Source organism: Carlito syrichta, unplaced genomic scaffold (assembly GCF_000164805.1).
Source record: "Carlito syrichta isolate Samal-C Ts95f unplaced genomic scaffold, Tarsius_syrichta-2.0.1 Scaffold304630, whole genome shotgun sequence".
Lineage (NCBI taxonomy): Eukaryota > Metazoa > Chordata > Mammalia > Primates > Tarsiidae > Carlito > Carlito syrichta.
The window spans coordinates 837,052-857,476 of record NW_007248726.1 but is presented as its reverse complement, the minus strand read 5'-3'; the positions used below and the strand labels follow the sequence as shown (position 1 = coordinate 857,476).

The window sequence follows — 20,425 nt, the reverse complement described above, 5'->3', positions numbered from 1 at the left end:
CAACAGGCAGCTGATAAAATGAAACAGAGGAAATCTATTGGTAGAAAACATATCTTATAGGTTAATATGCAAATGATTAATTCTCCAAATTAGTGAATCAGAATAATAATGAAAAATACCTAAATTTCACTGAGGGAATATTATACACCAGGCATTTTATATGCATTTACTTTCCCATGGAATCATCACAATTTCAAAAATTATGCATTTCCTATTATATAAAAGTGAAATCTAAAGGTTGGAGAAAAGAGACAGCATTTGATCTCAGGTCACCCCGACTCCCAAGTTGGACTATGCTCTCTCTTTGACATATGTCTGTAATATTATGAGGATTTTTTTGGAGGCGTTGATACAAAAAAAATGCAAAAAGTCAGAAATTCATTTAAAAGTATTTATTAACAGCTAATATTTAGTGGCCACATACTGTGTTCCAGTCATTTCTCTAAGCTTTACATGGAATCATATATCATTTAATCATCAGACAATTAGTATGTTCATTTACAAATAAGGAAGATGAGTAGTGGGAATCTGCTGGGGGTGGGGGACATGCCTCATCAACAAAGGTACCTGCATAATGAACATTTGTATACCTAACCCTGAATTGTACCCCACATCTTTAAAATAAAAAAAATTTAAAAATTAAATAAGGAAGATGAAACAAAGAAAGATTAAGTAAATTGTACAGAACTACAGCAAGCAGTGAGTGGAGTAGTAGAGTATGCTCAGAAGCCAGCTCAAACATGGCCTCATGATTAACACCAAAGAACAGGTCCACAAAACATTTAACCTCTGGTTGCACTAGCTATTTGCTATGGATGCAAAGTTGTGGCTTGCCACCTCAGTCCATTAAATACTCAACAAAGAGTAAGGGCCATTTACTGGCCGAGTAAACGTTAGCTAGTTTGAAGTATGTCAAACTCAGTTTTCTCATCTGTAAAATGAAGATTATAAGAATAACTTAGAGGAGTTCTTGTCAGATTTTTTTTAAAACAATGATTGTGAAGTCTGTAAAGGCAAAAATGAATGTCCTTCACAACATTGCGCCTATTTGTCACCCCTGAGCAAATGCCAAAACCTATGCTCTGACTCAGAGGGTTTTGAAAATGTGATTCAAAGAACCATCAGGGCCCCTTACAACCCTCTCAGAAAGCCTGGGAAAAGAGCAAAGAAGTTTAAAAGGCTGACCCCAATCACTCTAAAATACAACCTGATGTTTGCTTGATGGTTTGAGGTTTATTTTTTTTTTGTTTTATACACTAAGTTTCTGCTAATGATTTTTGTGAACAATGGTTTTTCTGACCAAAAAAAAAAAAAAAAGAGGTTTGAAAACAACTACTTAATCCATAAGTCAGATAAACAATTCAGAAATAATAGAGCACTCCATGTCTCATCTGGAAATATTAAAATTGCTCTGATTTTTATCATCCCCACCTAACCATTTATAAACCAGGCCCAATTTAAAGTTCTTCAACACTTTCCAGTATTCAGTTATATTTACAAAGCAATTAAATTGTGACTAAGATACACAATGCGAAACTAGTATAATACATATCAGGACCCTGTTAATCCATCTACTATAGAGAATCATGCATTGCAATGACCCTCTGTTCCTTCATATTAAAAATGTAGCCTCAAGTATGTGGGGTAGGAAGTATATGGGATATACATCTCTGCACTGTCCTCTCAATTTTGCTGTGGACTTGAAACTGCTCTAAAAAAATAAAGTCTTTTTTGATTTTTTTGTAGAGACAAAGTTTTGCACTATGTTGCCCAGGCTGGTCTCAAATTCCTGTGCTCAAGCAATCCATCCGACTCGGCCTCCCAAAGTACTAGGATTGCAGGTATGAGCCACCACACCTAGCAAAAAATAAAGTCTTAAAAAAACCCAAAAACCAAAAACACAGCCTTAAGTTGATTCTCTACAACATCGCCAACTCATCTTTCTGGCCCATGCTGTAAGTACTTTCACCAGATCCCCTTCACTCTGAATAAACTACTTTCTGTATATCCCCCAAATCCATCTATGATGTTACAGCCATCAGTCCTTTGCTCCTAAAGATCTCTGGATATTCTTCTACTGCTTCCCTCATCTCTGTTAAAATCATACACATCATTCATGGCCTAGCCTAAATTATTCCCCTTCTAGAAAGTAGTTCCTGATACCCCTGAGCAGATGTGGTTTCTCTCTCCGTCCACAGCATTGCATGCTTTATTGTGACATTATTTATTCGAATATATTAGTGGCCTAAGTAAAGCAGAACAGTTTGACGATTGCCTTGACAATCAAGGAATTTTCTAATTGTCCTGGTATTTGCTTGCATGTGGTCTTTAGCATTGATATGGTCACATCAAATATCACAGAAGACTATGAATTTAAAAGGATGCTTACAATATCGGTGAAAATGAGTTACAATCCAAATGTGCTATTGGTTTTACTGTGTATTTATTAACAATCACTTTGTAGGCAAGACACACGAGAATTTCTTTTTAAGGATGTTTACTTTTCCAGTTAGTAAATGTACAGGGATGGATTTCACAAAAACATAAGTCAGCCAGCTGTTTGTTTGGGTTCTTAAACTGGTAAAAACACAGGCAGCTTTTACTCAAAGTACTCCACTTTAAACAAGGGAATCTGTTCCATATTTAAATGATTTAATTTTTTTCCTTAAAAAATTTTAAAATTTTTCAAATAATAAGAATATCTCTTTAGAACTTCCGTTTCAGAGGGCATATGGCTCTCCCTCGCCCATCAGATACTCCAGGGATGCCAAAGCACTTAGGAGACCCAAGAGAGTGTGTAATCCAACATGACAGCTGAAGGAGGGAAGGCTGACAGAGGCATCAGAACAGGTATCAGGGAGGGAGAAGCATCATTCTGGAACCCAGATTTACCTCTTATCTTTCTTTCAAGTTCACCAAAATGCTTATGTCCCTGAGAAGATAGCATCACTGGCATGAAGGTTTCACTCAGAGACAGGCTGGACCCAAGACAAGCAGTTTCAGTTACCTTAAACTTCCCTGAAACAGACAGGACAGCTAGTGTTTTTACACTTCAGTCTCCTAAATTCTCTGTAACCCAGCATAAGCTCCTGCTGGCTTTGTAGTCGGCTTCCCTTTCCTCTACACGGTGCATTTATGAGTTCAGCTGTGGGCTCTGTTAATTTCCCTTCACAGCCTTTCTTCTCTTCCTAACACATGCATACTTGAGCCTGCTCTGGAGTGCTGACTAAGGAGGAACAATAGGAGGCTTTGAGCAGGGCTCAGCCCCAGACCCAGTCAATATTTACTTCAGTTTGGAGCCACTGTTTTAAAGCTCCTTCCAAGCAGAACTCAACAGTGGGGAGTCCCCAGAGGTTTCTAGATTTTATTTTAACAAGAGGGAAGAGGGGTGTAGAGATAGAGTAAATAGATTACTGTCCAAACTACTTTCTCAGAGAAAATAAGGGAGGCTGTTGAACAAAACAGGTTAGACTTTCAATACTAATTAGCAATTTATAACAAGAAAAACCAATCGTCTTCCAACACTGATCACTGCAGTCTTAAAACTCCATACCAGGCTGCAGTACAAATCCACTTAATATGACCCCTGTATATCTTGTGAGTCAGGCCCTGATCCTATCAACCTCCCAGACCTTGCCAATGTTTAACTACTCTGCCCAGAATGATGACGCAAGGCCCCTAGGTACCCAAACTCCATGACCAACTTCCAAACCAGATCTTATGTGTACTGCCAGTGCAAATGTGTCCTAAAATGAAGCTGTGATGACCAACCTCATGAATTAAGAACAGGCTGTGGAAAACAAACCTCATGAATTAAGAACAGGCTGTGGAAAACACTCATAAGTCTGCCTGCTTTTTTGGCAGATTGGAAAAGTTGATCTATGGCTTTGAAGAAAGTAGCAAGAAACAAAGTTACAAATACTCTCTTCCCACCAGTAAAACAGGCTTAGTATGGGACAGCAGGTGGGAGGTGGGATGGGCGGTTGGTTCTAATACAATAGTAGAGTTAATACAATTTTCCCATGGGTTTATATTGCCTTTTGTTGACATAAATAGAGAGATACTTTTTTTTTTTTTGAGTTGGAGTCTCACTCTGTCGCCCAGACTCGCTCCCGGCCACCGCAGCCTCGACCTGCTGGGCTCCGGCGATCCTTCCGCCTCAGCCTTCCGAGTAGCAGGAACGACAGGCAGGCGCTACCACGCCCAGCTGATTTTTTGGTTTATTGTAGAGGTGAGAGATACTTTTTATTAAAAATAAAACTACTTAATTGTAAGTGTTTTTGTATTTGTCCATTTGGTTTAAACTTAAAAAAAAAAAAATTCCAGTGGTCACAGAACTAACACAGAGACAATTGAAAAATTTTACTAAGCCGGGCTCGGTGGCTCAGCCTGTACTAAGCACTTTGGGAGGCTGAGGTGAGTGGATTGCCTGAGCCCGCGGGTTCGAGACCCACCTGGGCAACTTGGCGAGACCTCATCTCTACAATAAAGCAAAAAAATCAGCCGGGTGTGGTAGCGCGCGCCTGTAATTCCGGCTACTCGGAAAGCTGAGGCGGAAGGATCGCCGGAGCCCAGCAGGTCGAGGCTGCGGTGGCCGGGAGCGGCCACTGCCCTCCAGTCTGGGCGACCGAGTGAGACTCCAACTCAAAAAAAAAAAAAGAAAAGAAAAATTTTACTAAAATGATTAAGGACACAAAAATTACTGAAGATTTCTATGAGATACCTCAGGAAAGAAATTCATAGTTGTCAGCCATAATCAATTATAATGCTTATATGCCATTCAAATCAATAGGTAGATTTTGTTCTTTTTGTTTAAAGACCTAACTGTACATTTCATTGACATTTTACAACATTTTCATAAGAACAGAGCTAAATGATCTGAAAACTGTAGAAAAGGAGAAACTGAAGAAGATTTGCCACTGTACAAAGTTGAAAATTCTAATTTGTGACAATGTAAGTATTAGAGGGCAGGTTACCATCTTCTACTTTCTACACAGTTAAAATACAATGACATAATTTAGCCTTTCACAAAGAGAAAAAGAAAAATTAAGAACACCCCTGCCTCCAAAATAATGAGGTAAAAGATAATATACTTGACCTGTAATATAATGAGGTAAAAGATAATAGAATTGACCTGTTCTATTATGTTTGTCTAAATTCATCAAATACACTGAAATACTTTCAGCTCTAGTTTTTACCACATTGCTTACCATTGTAATAAAAGTTAAGTAATTAAAATGCAATCCAATCCAATCATTTCAACATCTGAGGAGTTACTAGATTGCCATACACTCAATTTGATCAATCAACATGCTCTCACTGAAAGAAAATACTCAGTAAGCCTGGCTGAGATGACATCTCTGGCTAATATTTTTACTCTGATGTACAAGAGTATAAGGAATTAATTTCTCAATGATACAAAGTGTCAATAAGTAAGCCAGCAAAATTTAAACCTCCTGACTACTCCTTTGCCAATAAAGAAAGCCTGGAGCAGGGGAAGAAATGTAACCATCAATCATTCATCAAATTCAACCAAGTAACCAAAAATTACCAATTTTTAAACTTGAAATAAACACATAGCAAGCTCATTCCCTTGACAAATTTTGGCTCCCATTCCTGCAGAACAAAAGAAACCTGCTTTTGTACAAAATGATACAAGAGCAACAAAGGTAAATCTAGCGCTCCTAAGAACATAGCAAGTCGAACTATGAAAACACTTTTAAGAGAAATCTGTTACGCAGAGTTAGTGCTCATTCAAATAATTTTGCTATTGCTAATACTAAACCCAGTATTTTTATTTCTAGTGGCCAAGTTCTGCCCTCAGAGATCACTAAATTTCTGGGTACAGCACATAAGGAGCACTGATAATTTCTCTTATGAATTACACATATTTTTGGCATAAATGAGGTTTATACCTTCAGGAGTAAAATGACTTTATAATTATATAAGCATATGATTGCAATTTAAAAATAAGTAATAGATACATTTGCTATCCACCTAAATAACTATAAACGCAGGAAGTAAAACTTGCTTTGAATAACCACCAGACAACTCTACAGGAAAGTGGCCCTTTTGACAGTAATGTGTTACCCGGGTTTCAACGCATTAAAATATGTGTTCTTTGACAAATTCTGTTCCCTTTCTCAGCTAGATGCTGTCATGATCTATTTATGCTCCTAACATCAATGTGTGCATAATTAATATATTCTAAGTGTAAAAGTAGTTATAGTTAGCAAGAGTTCGCAGAGGCATCAAGAGGCTAAACCCTGTTCTTCTGGCAGCAGAATTCAGAAAAATCCAAGAATCCCGGGGACAGCTCGGTTGCCCAGAAGGAGCAAGCCCAGACAGGAATTGATTTGTTTCAACAAGCTCTTCGTTGGAAATACAAGCATTCTCCAAGAGAATGTCAGTATTCATTAATTTCTGCTTTGAGATGGAGATATCTCATTATACCTATGAAGTCCAAAGCAAAATATCAGGATTTTAGAAGTCAAGAAGGAAACAATATAGGAGAGACAAACTAAGAAGGGAAGAGAGGGCATTAAAAATAAACCTGACCAATTTTACAAAGGAAATCCAAAATTCCTTTCTGGGAAGAAGGTCCTGACAGATTTGCCTCTCAAGTGTCACTCTTCACATGTTACTATTCTAGTAGAAGTCACAAGATAAAACCTAAAATGTTTAAATAAAACCCAATGTAAATGCATAAACTGTATCTCTTGAGAACAACATATATTACAAAATAATACAACTCAGTCTATCTTTTAAAAAGTCAACTCTGCAGTGATGCTTTGAAAATAAATTTTTACTTGTAAGAATGTATTTTCTATGCAACGTACAAGAATATAGAATTATGAAGTGAAATTCACCTGTACAAAGTGAGATCACCTCCTTAATCTCTATTTTTCCCCTAGTTTGAGATATGATTGCCTTTATTCCTTTTACAACAGTTTTATATCAGTTTTTAAAATCCTGTCACATTCATACTTTCCTTTAAATATTCACAAATCTGGTGGAGACATTATTTTTATTATACCCATTTATTGATTAGGGTGAAGAAAGTGAAGCTTAGATTCACCACTGTGAGTGGCACATTTACAACTCAACTATAGCTGAAATTTAATTTGATCTGAAATATATCAAAAAAATGTTAGCAAAGACAACTGACAAATCTAATCTGACACCAACTTTTTAATATCTTACTTTCTGAGCCCTTGCCTATCAACAAAACACCCAAATGCGCATGAAGCATGCTCTAAAACAGTTGCTACTTAAAAACTCAAAACAAATACATACATTCAATGCTTTTACTTTATGCAGTTAAAATAATCTGTATATGTGCATATATCTGTGTACCTAAAAACTTGATTACAATCTACTAATATGACAGATCACTATTAAAAACCTTGAGTTAATCATGAGCTGCATTTATTTTCCTTTTTTAAAAAACGGGGTTGAAAAACAGTCATTAGAATTACTGAACATCCTCTGTATCACTCAAACCATGACAATAATCACAAATCTTGGGTATATCAATTCAATTTTGAACAAAATGATTCCTTAGAGATATCAATGAAGATATCCTATTCCTAAATTTAACAATCTTTTCAGCATATAGCATACTTTTTTTCTAAAGGAGCCACTTAAGTTCACACAGCATCACAGGAGATTCTCGTATTTCTGGATCTATGAGAATCATGAAATTAGAAATCCTAAATGGTCACCGCCTCACAGTCACGGTTTGCGAACCCTTATTTACAACACAATGAGCATAAACATAAACCAGTAACGTCTTGATATACTATTCTTAGTATTCTTAGCACTCATAAAATGCTACTCCGTCTTCTATAAATCCATGCTATCAAAAATGTAGAAAGAAAAATATTTGCTTCTGTTTTGTAACTATAAAAAAAGCGTTGGTAAAAACTTAAAAAAAAAAGAATACTTAAACTGAGTGTTTACTGTCCTCTTCATCTGTTTTGCTTTCATAAAAATACACCTGATTTGAAGTACAGTTACATCCTTCTTTATGTAATTATTCCATAGAGGTTTATTTCAGGTAAGTCAGTCTACTTACTGTTGCTTTCAAAGACTTTAAAGTTCACTTAGATTAGCAATATTGCTTTCAGATAGAGTGAAGAGTAGCAAAAACAAAAACAAACAGGTACAGTAATCTTCTGACTTTAACTAGTTCCACTCCTCATTCATTTGCAAAAGCAAATAATATATATGCTGTGAAGAGTGGAAGCATATTTGAAGCCCTTATATTACCTAGACTGTATAGGAACAAAGGTTTCTCACTAAGGCCTCTCGAATCAGAGAATTGTAGAATAAGAAGGCATTTTTTCCCCCCAAGTCTTTTATAACTCCATTGGAAGTAAAGGTTCCTGAAAGCCACACACAGGAAACCTTGACATTGGAAGCAGAAAAACTGTTCGTCATCTTTTATGTTGAACGTAAAATGAACATTTGGGGTTCATTTAACCATATGGATTTAAATTGGAAAGTGTGAGAAATCTGTTTCTGAGGTGTAATTCTGGCATTGCCACATAAAATACATCTTGGGAGGGTTTGCAAATAAATATCCTTAGACATTTATGACAGGTTCCTCTTTAAACTTTTTGGATCAGGGCAGTATTCTTGCTCCAGTAGAATTTGTCTCTAGAGACCAAATCTTACAACAAAACCCCTGTGCAGTTACCTTTGTTAGCGGTATATTTCTAATAAAGCATAAACCTCAACGTAAGTCTATTTTATTTGTCTGAGACTTGGAGGAGTGTGGTTAGAAAAGACTACTAGACATTCTAGACTTTTAAAATGGCAAATAACTTTCATTTGCGTAAATACAGAGGCATTTTAGAAATCGTACAGCTATATAAAAAGTTCAGGGTAAATACAACCAAAAGTCCTTGATGAGGAGCCAGAAGTAATCTCTCTCCCCTTGAATTCTTTCTAGAACCTTGCTATTCAAACTCTGGTTTGTGTGACAGCAACATCAATATCATCTGGAGCTTGTTAGCAATGCAGAATGTCGGGTCTTTACCAAAAATCTACTAATTAAAATCTGCATTTCAACAAGATCTCCAGGAGACTTGTGTGCCCCTCAGGGTGTGAGAAACAGATCTAGAAATTACTAACCAAATGCTTCATGTTACAGGGATGTTTACTGCAGTATTTCCAATACTGAGAACAATACCCAGCCCATAATAGACACTCAATGAATATCTGTCAAATAAATCTACATGTGAAGATTTTTCCAGTATTTTCCACTTTGTACTCTGATTATGCTTAAAACATTCTTCTATCCGCACAAAACTCTTAAGTTCCTTTCAGGTGCAGATGTTAGCTTGTTCATCCCTGAATCATCTATATGCCACCTACTGTTTTATACTTAATATCACTCAGTAAACATTTTATCAATTATAACTCTTAGTTATTCAATATAGGAATATATTATTACTATTAGATATTAGTTATAATATTTATTTAATGTGAAAACGTTGGAAAAAAATAAGTTCAAATCAACATGTAATTCCTGAATTCATCCCTTTGGCTTTGGTTTTTAGATACAGCAAAGATAATTCACCCAAGGAATGAAAATAGTAATGGAAAACATTATATAGGGCCAAGTTCTGATTTTGTGGGGTATCAGAGAACAGGAATGGCGTGGATAATTGAAATCCAAAATTGATTCCAAAAACTCATGTTTTCAATAGCTTTAAGGTCTATTCTTACCAAATCTTATACCAAAGCTGCTATAAGTTTGAGAGATTTTTTTTTTTTTTAAGTTTTCTTTCTCAAATTCATCCTCCAATGGATAGGCCCAGAGACAGTGAAATAGCCAAAGTCATCAAAAGAGAAAGACAGCAACAGAGTGATCTACATCATAAATGAATTAAGTGATTCAAATAACCAGATGTCAAGAGCTAAGTAAAGAAATAACAATTTGCAAAAGAGATAATTGTAAGAAATATATGTGTTAATAGATGTATCGATAACAAGATCACCCAAAATAATATTCAAAATAATGAGATATTCAGACTCATAAATATTATAGTCCATATTATAAACACTAAAGTAGGGAGCCCCTCCCTAACAAAGAACTGCTTTTTTTTTTCATTTTAATTAATTGATTTAGATAGTTTTTTGTACTTTTTTTTTTTTTTTTTTTGCTTCAGAGAACTCAGAGTTTAAAGTGAAACCAATAGCTAGGTCTGACCCTATGTGTATATATTCATATGGAATATCCTGTATACATATACCCAACCCCTCACACACACAGTCATGTTGTTGTCTTCCCAAGAGTATAGTTGACCATGATGATAGCAGAGTGTATAATTAGTTTTCATTGTTCCCCTGACAGCTATAGCTCCACACAAGACCCCTTTCTTTTTATGTTGTAAATGCTATGGAAAAAATACACTAATAACAGGCATTTAATTATGGCTCCAGCAACCATAATGGGAACATTGCCAGAAAAGACTGGAACCTCTGGGATGGCAAAAACATCATATATAGGTGGTGGGAAGTTCTGTTCTTCAATTAGACTAATTCTCAAAATATTGATGACAGGCATAGAGTAGAAAACATTTTGAATTTTTTTCTTGAAACTCTATTGATAATAAAGTATGTATACAATGCTATACCCATACTAAAACCAAGAGTACTACCATTATCTGTACTAAAATATTAATAACAATAAAAGCATCGCTTATTAATAGGGGAAATACTCTTCTGAACAGCTTTATGTTTGATGTTATCAGCAAAGAGCACAAAGTTTCAGTCCCAAATCTTGTTTTTTGCCCTCCTTTTCACAGACTTAAAAAAATATATCATGTGTGATATAAAATATCTGGGTGCTACATTTTATAAGACTTACTTTAATTCATTTTATACAGTATTTAAAATAAAGCATCCTAAGCCCTGCCATGGCAAACACCAGATCTGTCACTGAGATCCTTTCTTTTCTGATTAATTAGTAATTGGGAGACACATTTTGGCAGCTTTCGTTTCCCTATTATTTTCTCTAGTTTGACACAAAACCCTGTCAGAAGCACCACTATTTGAACTGTACCCCTCTTAGTGCTGGGTCACTACATTTTAATACATGGAGCTCCCGCCAGAAAACTACCGAAATAGGCGTAAAAGTTTATTGAAGCAGTAACAGTAAACAAATATATGAAGAAAACACTGAATGCCACAGTATCTAAAACATTAATGGTCTGTCTGAACCCAGGGGTTACTGGCGAGATTTCAGAGCAGAGGCTAAAAGAAAAGGCCTTTAAGAAAACCACTGCTTTCATCCTTTTTAAAAAAGTATTAGCTAAATAAAGCAAGCAAACACTCTGTTGCAGCAGAACCATACATCTAAGCCTCCCTTAGGAGCCTCCATTATCCTAACCTGATAAATAAAATTATTGGGAGGCAAAAATTTCTAGGGATTATATGGATACAGGACCATCCAGAAGTCATACAAGGCCTGCCAGAGCCAAACAAAGAAACATGTTCATAAAAGGCAAGGTGAGGAACTTAAAATTGAAGCTAGAAAGACTGATGCTTCGGAGGGCTGCAAATAGCTACAGAATCAGTTTCGGGATCTCCAGCTCAAAGTGTCAGTCACTTCAAAAAAGCATCCTGCTACGATGGTGGCTCAGGACACTTGTGTGCCAGGGCAGTGGCCATGCTGTGCAAGTCAGAGGTCACTGCTTCCACATTCCGACATCTGTCTGTATTTTCTTGCCCTGAAACAATAGACGGGAACTAGGCTCATTTGCTCCCACTTTGTTTAACCTAATTGTTAAACACAAAAGATAATTTCCCATATTTAGAGTTGTTTTTCCTTGTTTACCATTATCATTGGTCTCCATAAAATTAAATACTATAAAAAACTTAACCAGAAGGCTAAACATGACTAAGTTCAGTAAATGGGACAGAGTTGTAGATCCCACTGACATCTATAAAAGATGAAACACTAAGTATCATCTCTGCTATCGTCACAATCTAGATAACAATTCGCACTATAATTATCCAAATTAAACCATAACTTGATTTTATTCAAACCACAACAATGCATTTTTCATAAGAAAAAGCTTTCATTTATAGTATGTATTTTCATAGTAAGAGGCAAGAGAGCTAATTGTTAATTACGGTTTTTACATACATAAGTCACAAATAAACTTAAAATGGAAACTCTGACAGTTTGGGAACTGCAAGAAAAAAAGTATGTTCGTTCATTTAAAAATAAAAGGTCACTTTGAACACTCAGTTATTTTTGTCTTCTCCACCAGCCAGTCAAATAAAAATGGATGATGAGTATCAGAGAAAAGTTTTCAGAGAAAAAACTACCAACTCATACCTGGACTTTAACCATGATACATATATCTGTCTTAAAACATGCATTTTATTTTTTGCCTTTACTCTATATCTACAACCACTCAAAAATCTTACCTCTAATAAACTGAAGCTGAAGCAATCTGTGAAATAAATAGTATTCATCTGTACCGAACTTAAAGAGACTGAGTCATGTTACTTTTGAAATTAATCTTAAGGAACCTCTGCTTTTATTGCAATACCTGGGAATAACGTTCCTAGCCACCATTAATCAGATGCAGCAGTAAGGAGTGTAGTGTAACTTATTTGGTAAAGCTTACTAGGCCACATATTGTTCCAAATGTATCCCAAAATACAAACATAGAAAATACTCGGTTAACATATTCTCATAATTTTTAGTAACAAAAATGAATTTACTTCTAAAATAATTTTCTATGAGAACCCACAAGACAGGTTTGGTAATGAGATAAGGAGAGCCTGGATTTCAGAGACAAAAAGGCTCTGAACTTCTTATAATGCTTCTGAAGGTCTCCCAACTGCTTCATTTTTGGAGGTAACTACATTTTTTACCAGCACCTCTTACTGGAGCAAGACTCCTGATACAGTTGAGTAACTTGGTGGGGGAGGGGAAAGTAAATCAACAAATAAAAAGAACTATTTAGTATAGTCAGAAAAAGGAAATCAGGATTTGGAGGTGGGGGGGTGACAAAAGGGGCTGTTAACATATTACTTTGAAATTAACCATATATTATAAGCTTCAGAAAAAAAGTATGTATGGAAACATGGTACAGTCCAACATTTAACATTAATGTATAATACGTCTGGGCTTAAGCATATTATTACCAAGTTAAAACATCCTTTTTTGTCAACTAAATATAAGAAGATAACATCTTAGTAACTTCACAAATCACTCAAAATAAGGTTTTAGCTGTAGAATTAAAATGATTGTTAAGTGGTTTAGTCCCTTTTCATCGTCCATATTCATTTCCGAACCATTTTCACGAAAGAAATAAAATCGGTCTTAAAACAAGATGGCTGCTTCTAGGGGGAAAGAAACACGCTGATTTAACCGAAAGCCCCAAACCTGGATTTTCTAAATCAGGAAATAAGAGCTTAATCATTTTTTTTCCTAATCTTCAAGAATGTATTCGTGTACTTGCACGTGTTAATCCATATATTACATGGTGCAGTTATTTGAAATCATTAATCGTAAAGAGAGTTTTAAAAGGTCTAATGATGGGTGTTAATAACATGATTGCCCAATGCATCTACGTATGTGCTGATACGCCACTGTCCAACACATATGACCAAACATACCAGAATCATGATCATCACTAATGAAAACCAGGTCATTTGATAAGTAGTAATAGAAATAACACTAACATCTTATATCCCGCAAGAATCTAATCATAAAAAGTCCAGCAATATCCTATTACAATCAACTCAATTGTATTTGACTTTTTAAAAGTAAAAATTGTAGGAACTTAACTGTTAGACAATCTCTCCCTGAACTGTACTTTGCTGGCCTTCTCTAAAGTAAATGGCAGATTAATTCTGATATGCATATAAAAATTAAAAACATTTTTCTCCATCTTGAAATAGTTTTTAAATAGATTTTTAAAAATCATTCAAACCTATTTTTATTCCTCACTTGAGTGGAAAATAAGACCTGACAGTAACATTTTCTTCAACCTGTCAACTGTCAATTGTATGAAGGATGTTTCTAAAGATGACAAAGGTTTATTTTTCCTTATTGAAAATGATAGAATTCTACCTGAATGAAAGCTGAACTAACCATCACTATGGTACACTACTGTCGCTCAGCAACTCACTAACTTAAGAAGTTCTCAATATTTTAAAATAATGTTACAAGTCTTACTATTTAAAAACCATATTTAGAAGCCTTAAAAACAAGAGTTTGCCCCCACACAAATTGTCACTTAGAAAATAGTGTACAGGTTTTTGCAGTTTATAAGAAATCCTTCAGAGAGTATAAATAAGAAGTACTAACTATCAAGAATATTAAGATATTAGGGACTATTTTTACTCAAAATTATGCATCACAGTTGTACAGAAAATTTTGATTAATTTTTAAATTTAAACTAAGGGGTTCTTTGTCAGTGTGCTCTCATGTTTATGACTGACTAAATTTTGAAAACATAAATGCAGACAAATTTAAGAGGAAAGAGATCTCCTGGTAGTGAGTAATATCCTATTCAGAAATACTGGAAGTTCACATTAATCACAAGAAACTTTTCTACAAAACAGTTCAGGACATAGGTTGAAAAGCAGACTAAAATATAAATCTAATATAAATCAGGCCCTTAAAAGAGACAGTAATTTATTGATGTTTTGCTGTCTAAGACCACCATCGCAAGACAAATTATTAAAAGTGAATATTAATACCTCATCTTTTATACTCCTCTTTGAGGTTTTTATACCTCATATGAGGGTGTTATCCGTCACAAATGATCAAAGGGCAATTTTTTTTCTCAGTTCAGAAGACTGATCTGACGGAGTTGTCCTGGGTAGGAGGTGAGGACCTTCCTCACTGTACTTAGGAAAATACAGGCTTCCTTTTCAACATGGATATTCTAATCAAGACTGCTATTTTAACAGTTTGTATACTGCTTCTGAAAGGAAAATTGATAAAATCAGTCAACAAAGAGTGGCTCAATACTTAGAACAAAGTATCATAGTTTTTAAAGTCCTTATTGCTACAGAAGTTACTCAAAACAAACACAAAAAAGAAAAGTACTAAGTGGCATCTTTAAACGTTTTAAAATTTTGCATATATATATACACACACACATACCACTAAGCAATAGACCAAAAACTACCACAAATGTAAAATTCTGTTAACAATATTCTTATGTTTCATTCGTTTTATGTTTTAATGTTTTATCTCTCCCTAAGGTAAATTCTCTGGTATATACTTCTCCCAACCTAGCAAAGGCCAGGACTCCTGAAGGACTAATTGTATGCATTCATTTCTTGGCCCAGCATGAAGCTGGTAGCTTGCTTGGTTCATAGCAACAGGGGAGAAAAGAAGGCGCTCATCTTTATCTGTCCCTATCCAACAGAAAACCAGGCCAGTGGACAGAAAGCAAAGAAATGCCTGTTCAGATGGCATTTTGCAAGATTAAATGGCAAGGAATTCACGAGGTTAATTTGTCCCCAAGTAACTAAGTGCTCCTTCCAAATCTGATCCTCAGCCTCCAAAGGTGTAAGCCTCTGAAACTATTGATTATCAGCCACAACACACATGACAACAAGATATTAGTTCAATGAGCAGATGGCTTAGTTAATACCACTAAAATCACCTAACAGGGATTAATAAATTACTGAAGACTCTCTCTGACACTTTTAATCACAAGTACTCTATTGACCTTGGTCTTATACTGGAAATGCCAAATTAGACTGTATACCCAAAAGTGACTCAAATAGTACTAATGTTCCATCATCTAAAAAACAGACAGCTGGCTATTTCTGATAGTTTATTGTGAATATAGAAAATAATACGCAAAATGACTAGAACATGACATCTCAGTAGCTGACTTTGCTTTTCAAAATTCCATGGAAAACTGACCAAAAAACAAGAAGCATACTTTTGTTTTACAAATTTCTAGACTTAAAAAAGGAGAGGGGGGGGAGTTCAGTTCAGGTCTCTTATAGATAGATAAGCATAAAAACATGAAATATAAATTTCAGTCATACTGCTTTATTTTTATACTAGTGCTTACATAAATTCTGATATAAATATCAAAATAATAAAACTACTCCATACATCTAGGCTCAGAGGTACATCGAGGTTCAAGTTAACAAAGTCAAGGTTTAAACTAATTCCTTGTACTTGAAGAATATTTATGTTTCTAACATAAAAAATATTATTTAGAACATTTAAAATTTCAAAAATTAAAAAAAAAAAAGCCTTACAAGTTTGGTAATAAAACGCAGTCAAAGCCAAAATCAACTTTCCATCTTTCCTCACAACAAATTATTAGATTTAAACCATGGTGATTTCATTTATTCGTCAGTGAAAATGACACAGTGCTGATATACATATATTAAAATAATGATGGTTCAGACTTTTAATAATAAAGCAAGTTAATTTTGAAAGAAGAAAAATACTCAAGGGAATGTGATTAGAAAAAAAATTTCTCTCTTAGCCACATATATGACCTGTACTGTCAAAAAGATTTGGGAGTGTTGACCTAGAATTTACATTACTTTCACAACTCCAAGATTACATGTTAGCAAAGCTAAATGGTGTCAATTACCTGCTACTCTAACATGGAATGTTTAATTTACAAGTTCCTAAAAGAATTTTAAAAGTCCAAAGAAAACAAATGATTAGGTTAAAGTTTAGTAAATCCTTGATGAATTACAGAGATATTCTCCTCTTAAGGAAATAAACTTTTAAAATGATGATATTTAAACCTTAACATAAGCAAAGTACTAATTGAGGAGAATCAGTATTGTTAAAAGTGTGCTGGTCATATCTGCCGCTGTATTATTTAACTATTGCATTAATAATGACAACCAGTAGGAAACATGTTTAATCCATCTTATAGTATAATTTTGGCAAATAGTCAAAAGAATCCAAGAAGAACTTTCAATACGCACATAGTGTTTAAAAGAATATTCTTATTGGAAGCACCAAACTGTTTATGGCATGTTTCAGATTAAGAGACATGCTCTTAATATTAAGTCATGTCTTTTTTATAATCATAGCTACTAAGGGAGAATGTAAATCAAGCTTTATTACTGAAAGTCTTTTTTTAAAGTTACTTAAAAGCTTTTTACATCCTCAAAGAAATTAAGTACAAATAGTTATATTCTTCTTGATGTGAATTTTGATTATGTAAAGTTACTTAGTAGCATTCCAGCTTAGAATTCTGCATAACACTAAAAGGATCATTTTATTATTCACACTTTAAGGCAAACTGGCAAATTTTCAAATCTTAGAGATACAGAAGATGCAGATAGGCAAATATTACCCTATATTTCTATTCAAACTGATACTTCTCAGTTGCTATTTCACAAATTTGTGCCAATTCAACACATAAAATCAGTTTGGTCCACTACCCAATAAATCCTGTCAACTAAAACGTTGTCAGCATTTGAAAACTGAATAGCCACTTCCCAGAAGTGAATATCTAGGAACACAGATTCTAACAGCAAAACTATTCTGACAGCAAATAAATTTAATCTTTGTCTGTGAAACTAGATCTACAGATGCTTAGGGTATCAATGAAGAGGTAGTAAGGAAACTCCATGTAGCAGACAAACTCCTATCAGCTACACAAGTTACTTGTAATACAAGTTACCCAGTAAGATATTGTTAATATTTGTGATCAAGATATATTTAATTCTAATTTTGCCTAAACATAATTTCTAATGGAATCTATTCATAACACTAAAATAGATCTACTTCATTTATACACAGTATCCATTACTATCAATTTAATGTGCCCACTGAACTTTTCTAATAGAAAAATAAAAAATCTAAGTTGCAATCAAAGCCTTCTACTTTTTTCAAAAGATAGAAGTCTTCTAATTATATCACTAGTTTAGCAAAATCTTGACAGGTTCTATATAAAGCCAAAGGATATGGTTAGCTTATTTTTTAAAATAACACATATAAAAGGAAATGTGCAACATTGAATTTATAAACTTTAATAAACTCATGCAAACTTTCCAAATACTTTCTCATTATCATTTGTGATAAACTGCTAGTTTTTATTTTTAAATAACTTATTTTGCAATTGGCGTGTTTTAAATTATATCCAAGTTGACTTTTCTTAATGCATCAAAAAAAGCAACATCATATTCAATACGTCAGAGATAAAACTGCCTACTTTTAAAATATTATTTTAAAAAATAAGTCTTATTGTGATAACATACCAATACAAAGGCATCTATCTATAAACCTCTAAGGATACTAAACGTTAGGGCTGAATCTCTTGGGGTTGAGGGGGTACATCATTCTTTTGGACATGATCAAACTGATAATGATCAAATAGAAAGGTCTTTTCACAAACCTCAAATCAGAATACCGATTTGAAAATACTCTTGGTATTTTAACATTCTACAGATTAACTTTGGGCAGGTTCAAAGCCTCCATGGCATCCTGAGCAGAAGAGTTTTTTACGGGCAGGGCAGATCTATTAAAAAACATGACCTGTGACAAAAATCAATGTGCTAATCTCAAATCAAACAACAGTATCAAAAGCATAAAACAGAGATAACCTAAGATAAAATGTCCTCAAACTAACTCAGACTAGCTTGACAGGTTATGAAGGGGTGTTAGAGTGGGGGGTTGCTGGTTCTTTGCTGTCTGAACCCAGGGAGACTGGAACACCCAAGTATACAAATAAATGACTACGACAAGAAAAAGATCACAGCGTGAAGTTTGTAGTGGGAAAGAAAAGATAACCAAGATAAAATGTCCCGATTTCACTGCTGCCTTATTTAATAAGGTGCTAAAGTTTGGAAATATACATTTCTCTTTCGTATATGCTGTCTAATAAAGCCCAAACGGGAATAAAACCAACTAAGATAATGAGACTTGCTTTTAACACCATCACAACTGGAAAGCTTGCTCTATTTGTCTTGTCAGCTTTAATAAAAGGCATCTCCTCTGGCAGGATGGCTTCTCTTTCTCTTTTCCTAATAGTGGTAAGTGGCATGTCAAAGAAGAAATAGCTTTCCATTCCACTACCTACCTCCATGAGACTTTTTTTTTTAAACCAAACTTTCAAGGGTATCTTCACTTCTGCTGGGCGTTGCACTTAAGGCTTGGGCTACCTGAGTGTGACTATCCTGGGTTAGCAGGATGGGGGGAATTCTCTCCTGGTTCTGCAACTGCGGGACTGCTTGTGGGGGGAAATCCGCCCATCCTCATCTGAGCTGACATTACTCAAGCGGGAAATCCCTCTCGCCTGCACACCGAGGGAAGGCTGGAGGCCGGAGGAGAGGGCCCGCGGGAGATGGAAAGAATGAAGGCGCCCACCAAGCCCCACTCCCCAGGGGCGCAGGGCGCGCAGCACCCCCAGACTCACCCCTCGGCCTCCCGCCTCTCAACTCCCAAATTCCACTCTAGCGATGACAAAATCTGTGATTTTAGATACAATCGGTACTATTTCCCTCCTAGGCGGGCACCGAGACCAGCACACAGCTGGAAGCTGGCATCTGTCCCGGAGAAGCAGAGCGATGCAGGCCCAGCGGAGCCGATTTCTGCACCCAGGCCGGGGAGAAAGTCGGGTTCGGGACTGTTCAAAGCCGGGAGAGTCCCGCCTGGCGCTCGGGATAACCTCCCCACCCCACGTCCAGGGTCCAGGAACCCGGGAGGTCTGGGGCTGGCCAGGGTCCACCACGCGCGACAGGTCGGCCCCCGGCGCCCACCTCCGGCCTCCAGCGTCCCGGGCAGGCTTCGGGGCCGCCTGCAAAACGATTCCAGGTAACGGAGCGCGTCCCTCCGGCTGCACACCGCCAGGCCGCGGGTGAAGGGCTCCCACCTCCCGGCTCGGCCAACTCCAGCGGCTTGTTCCGCACACATGACGTAACCCGGCATTAGATCAAACTTTCTGGCACCTTGAACCCTCTTGGGTGGGGGCGGGAGGTTGCAGGAGGTGGGAGAATCCTCTTCACTGCCAAGCGCGCCGGGCCCAGACTGACTCGGGGCCGAATGATTTCCTCGCAGTTAAAGAGGGAAATAAAAACCTAAAGCTTCCGCTTCCCAGCCCCCCTCACTTCCCCTAGCCCGTGCGCTCTCTCTGCGCGCACCGGGGAAAGAGAAGGAAAAAATTAAATTCCGAAAAACCCAAACCCAAAAAACTTTGGAGGATGTTTAGCAGGTTCTCCCCGCGGTCCCTGCGGATCCACGCTCCTAGCCGTAGCTCTCCGCGGCGCGCGCCGAGGGCTCTCCGCGCCCAAGCCCGCGCCGGGATCCGGACGCCGGCCAGCCCGCCGGGGCTGCGAAGCGGACGAGTCCCGACCCCTCGGCTCCCGCCCTTTTCCGAGTCTCCCCGCGCCCCGCGGAAGCCGCCGGTCTGGGGAGCCCTGAGGACCCCCAGGGGCACCCGGCCTTTCC

The 20,425-nt window shown here is 36.5% G+C and overlaps 1 protein-coding gene across 1 annotated transcript in view; it reads right to left on the bottom strand.

The window, feature by feature from the left end:
* The window catches only part of EFNA5 (ephrin A5), a 303,181-nt gene that overhangs the window by 282,023 nt on the left and 733 nt on the right, over nucleotides 1-20,425 (bottom strand). The window lies entirely within an intron of this gene.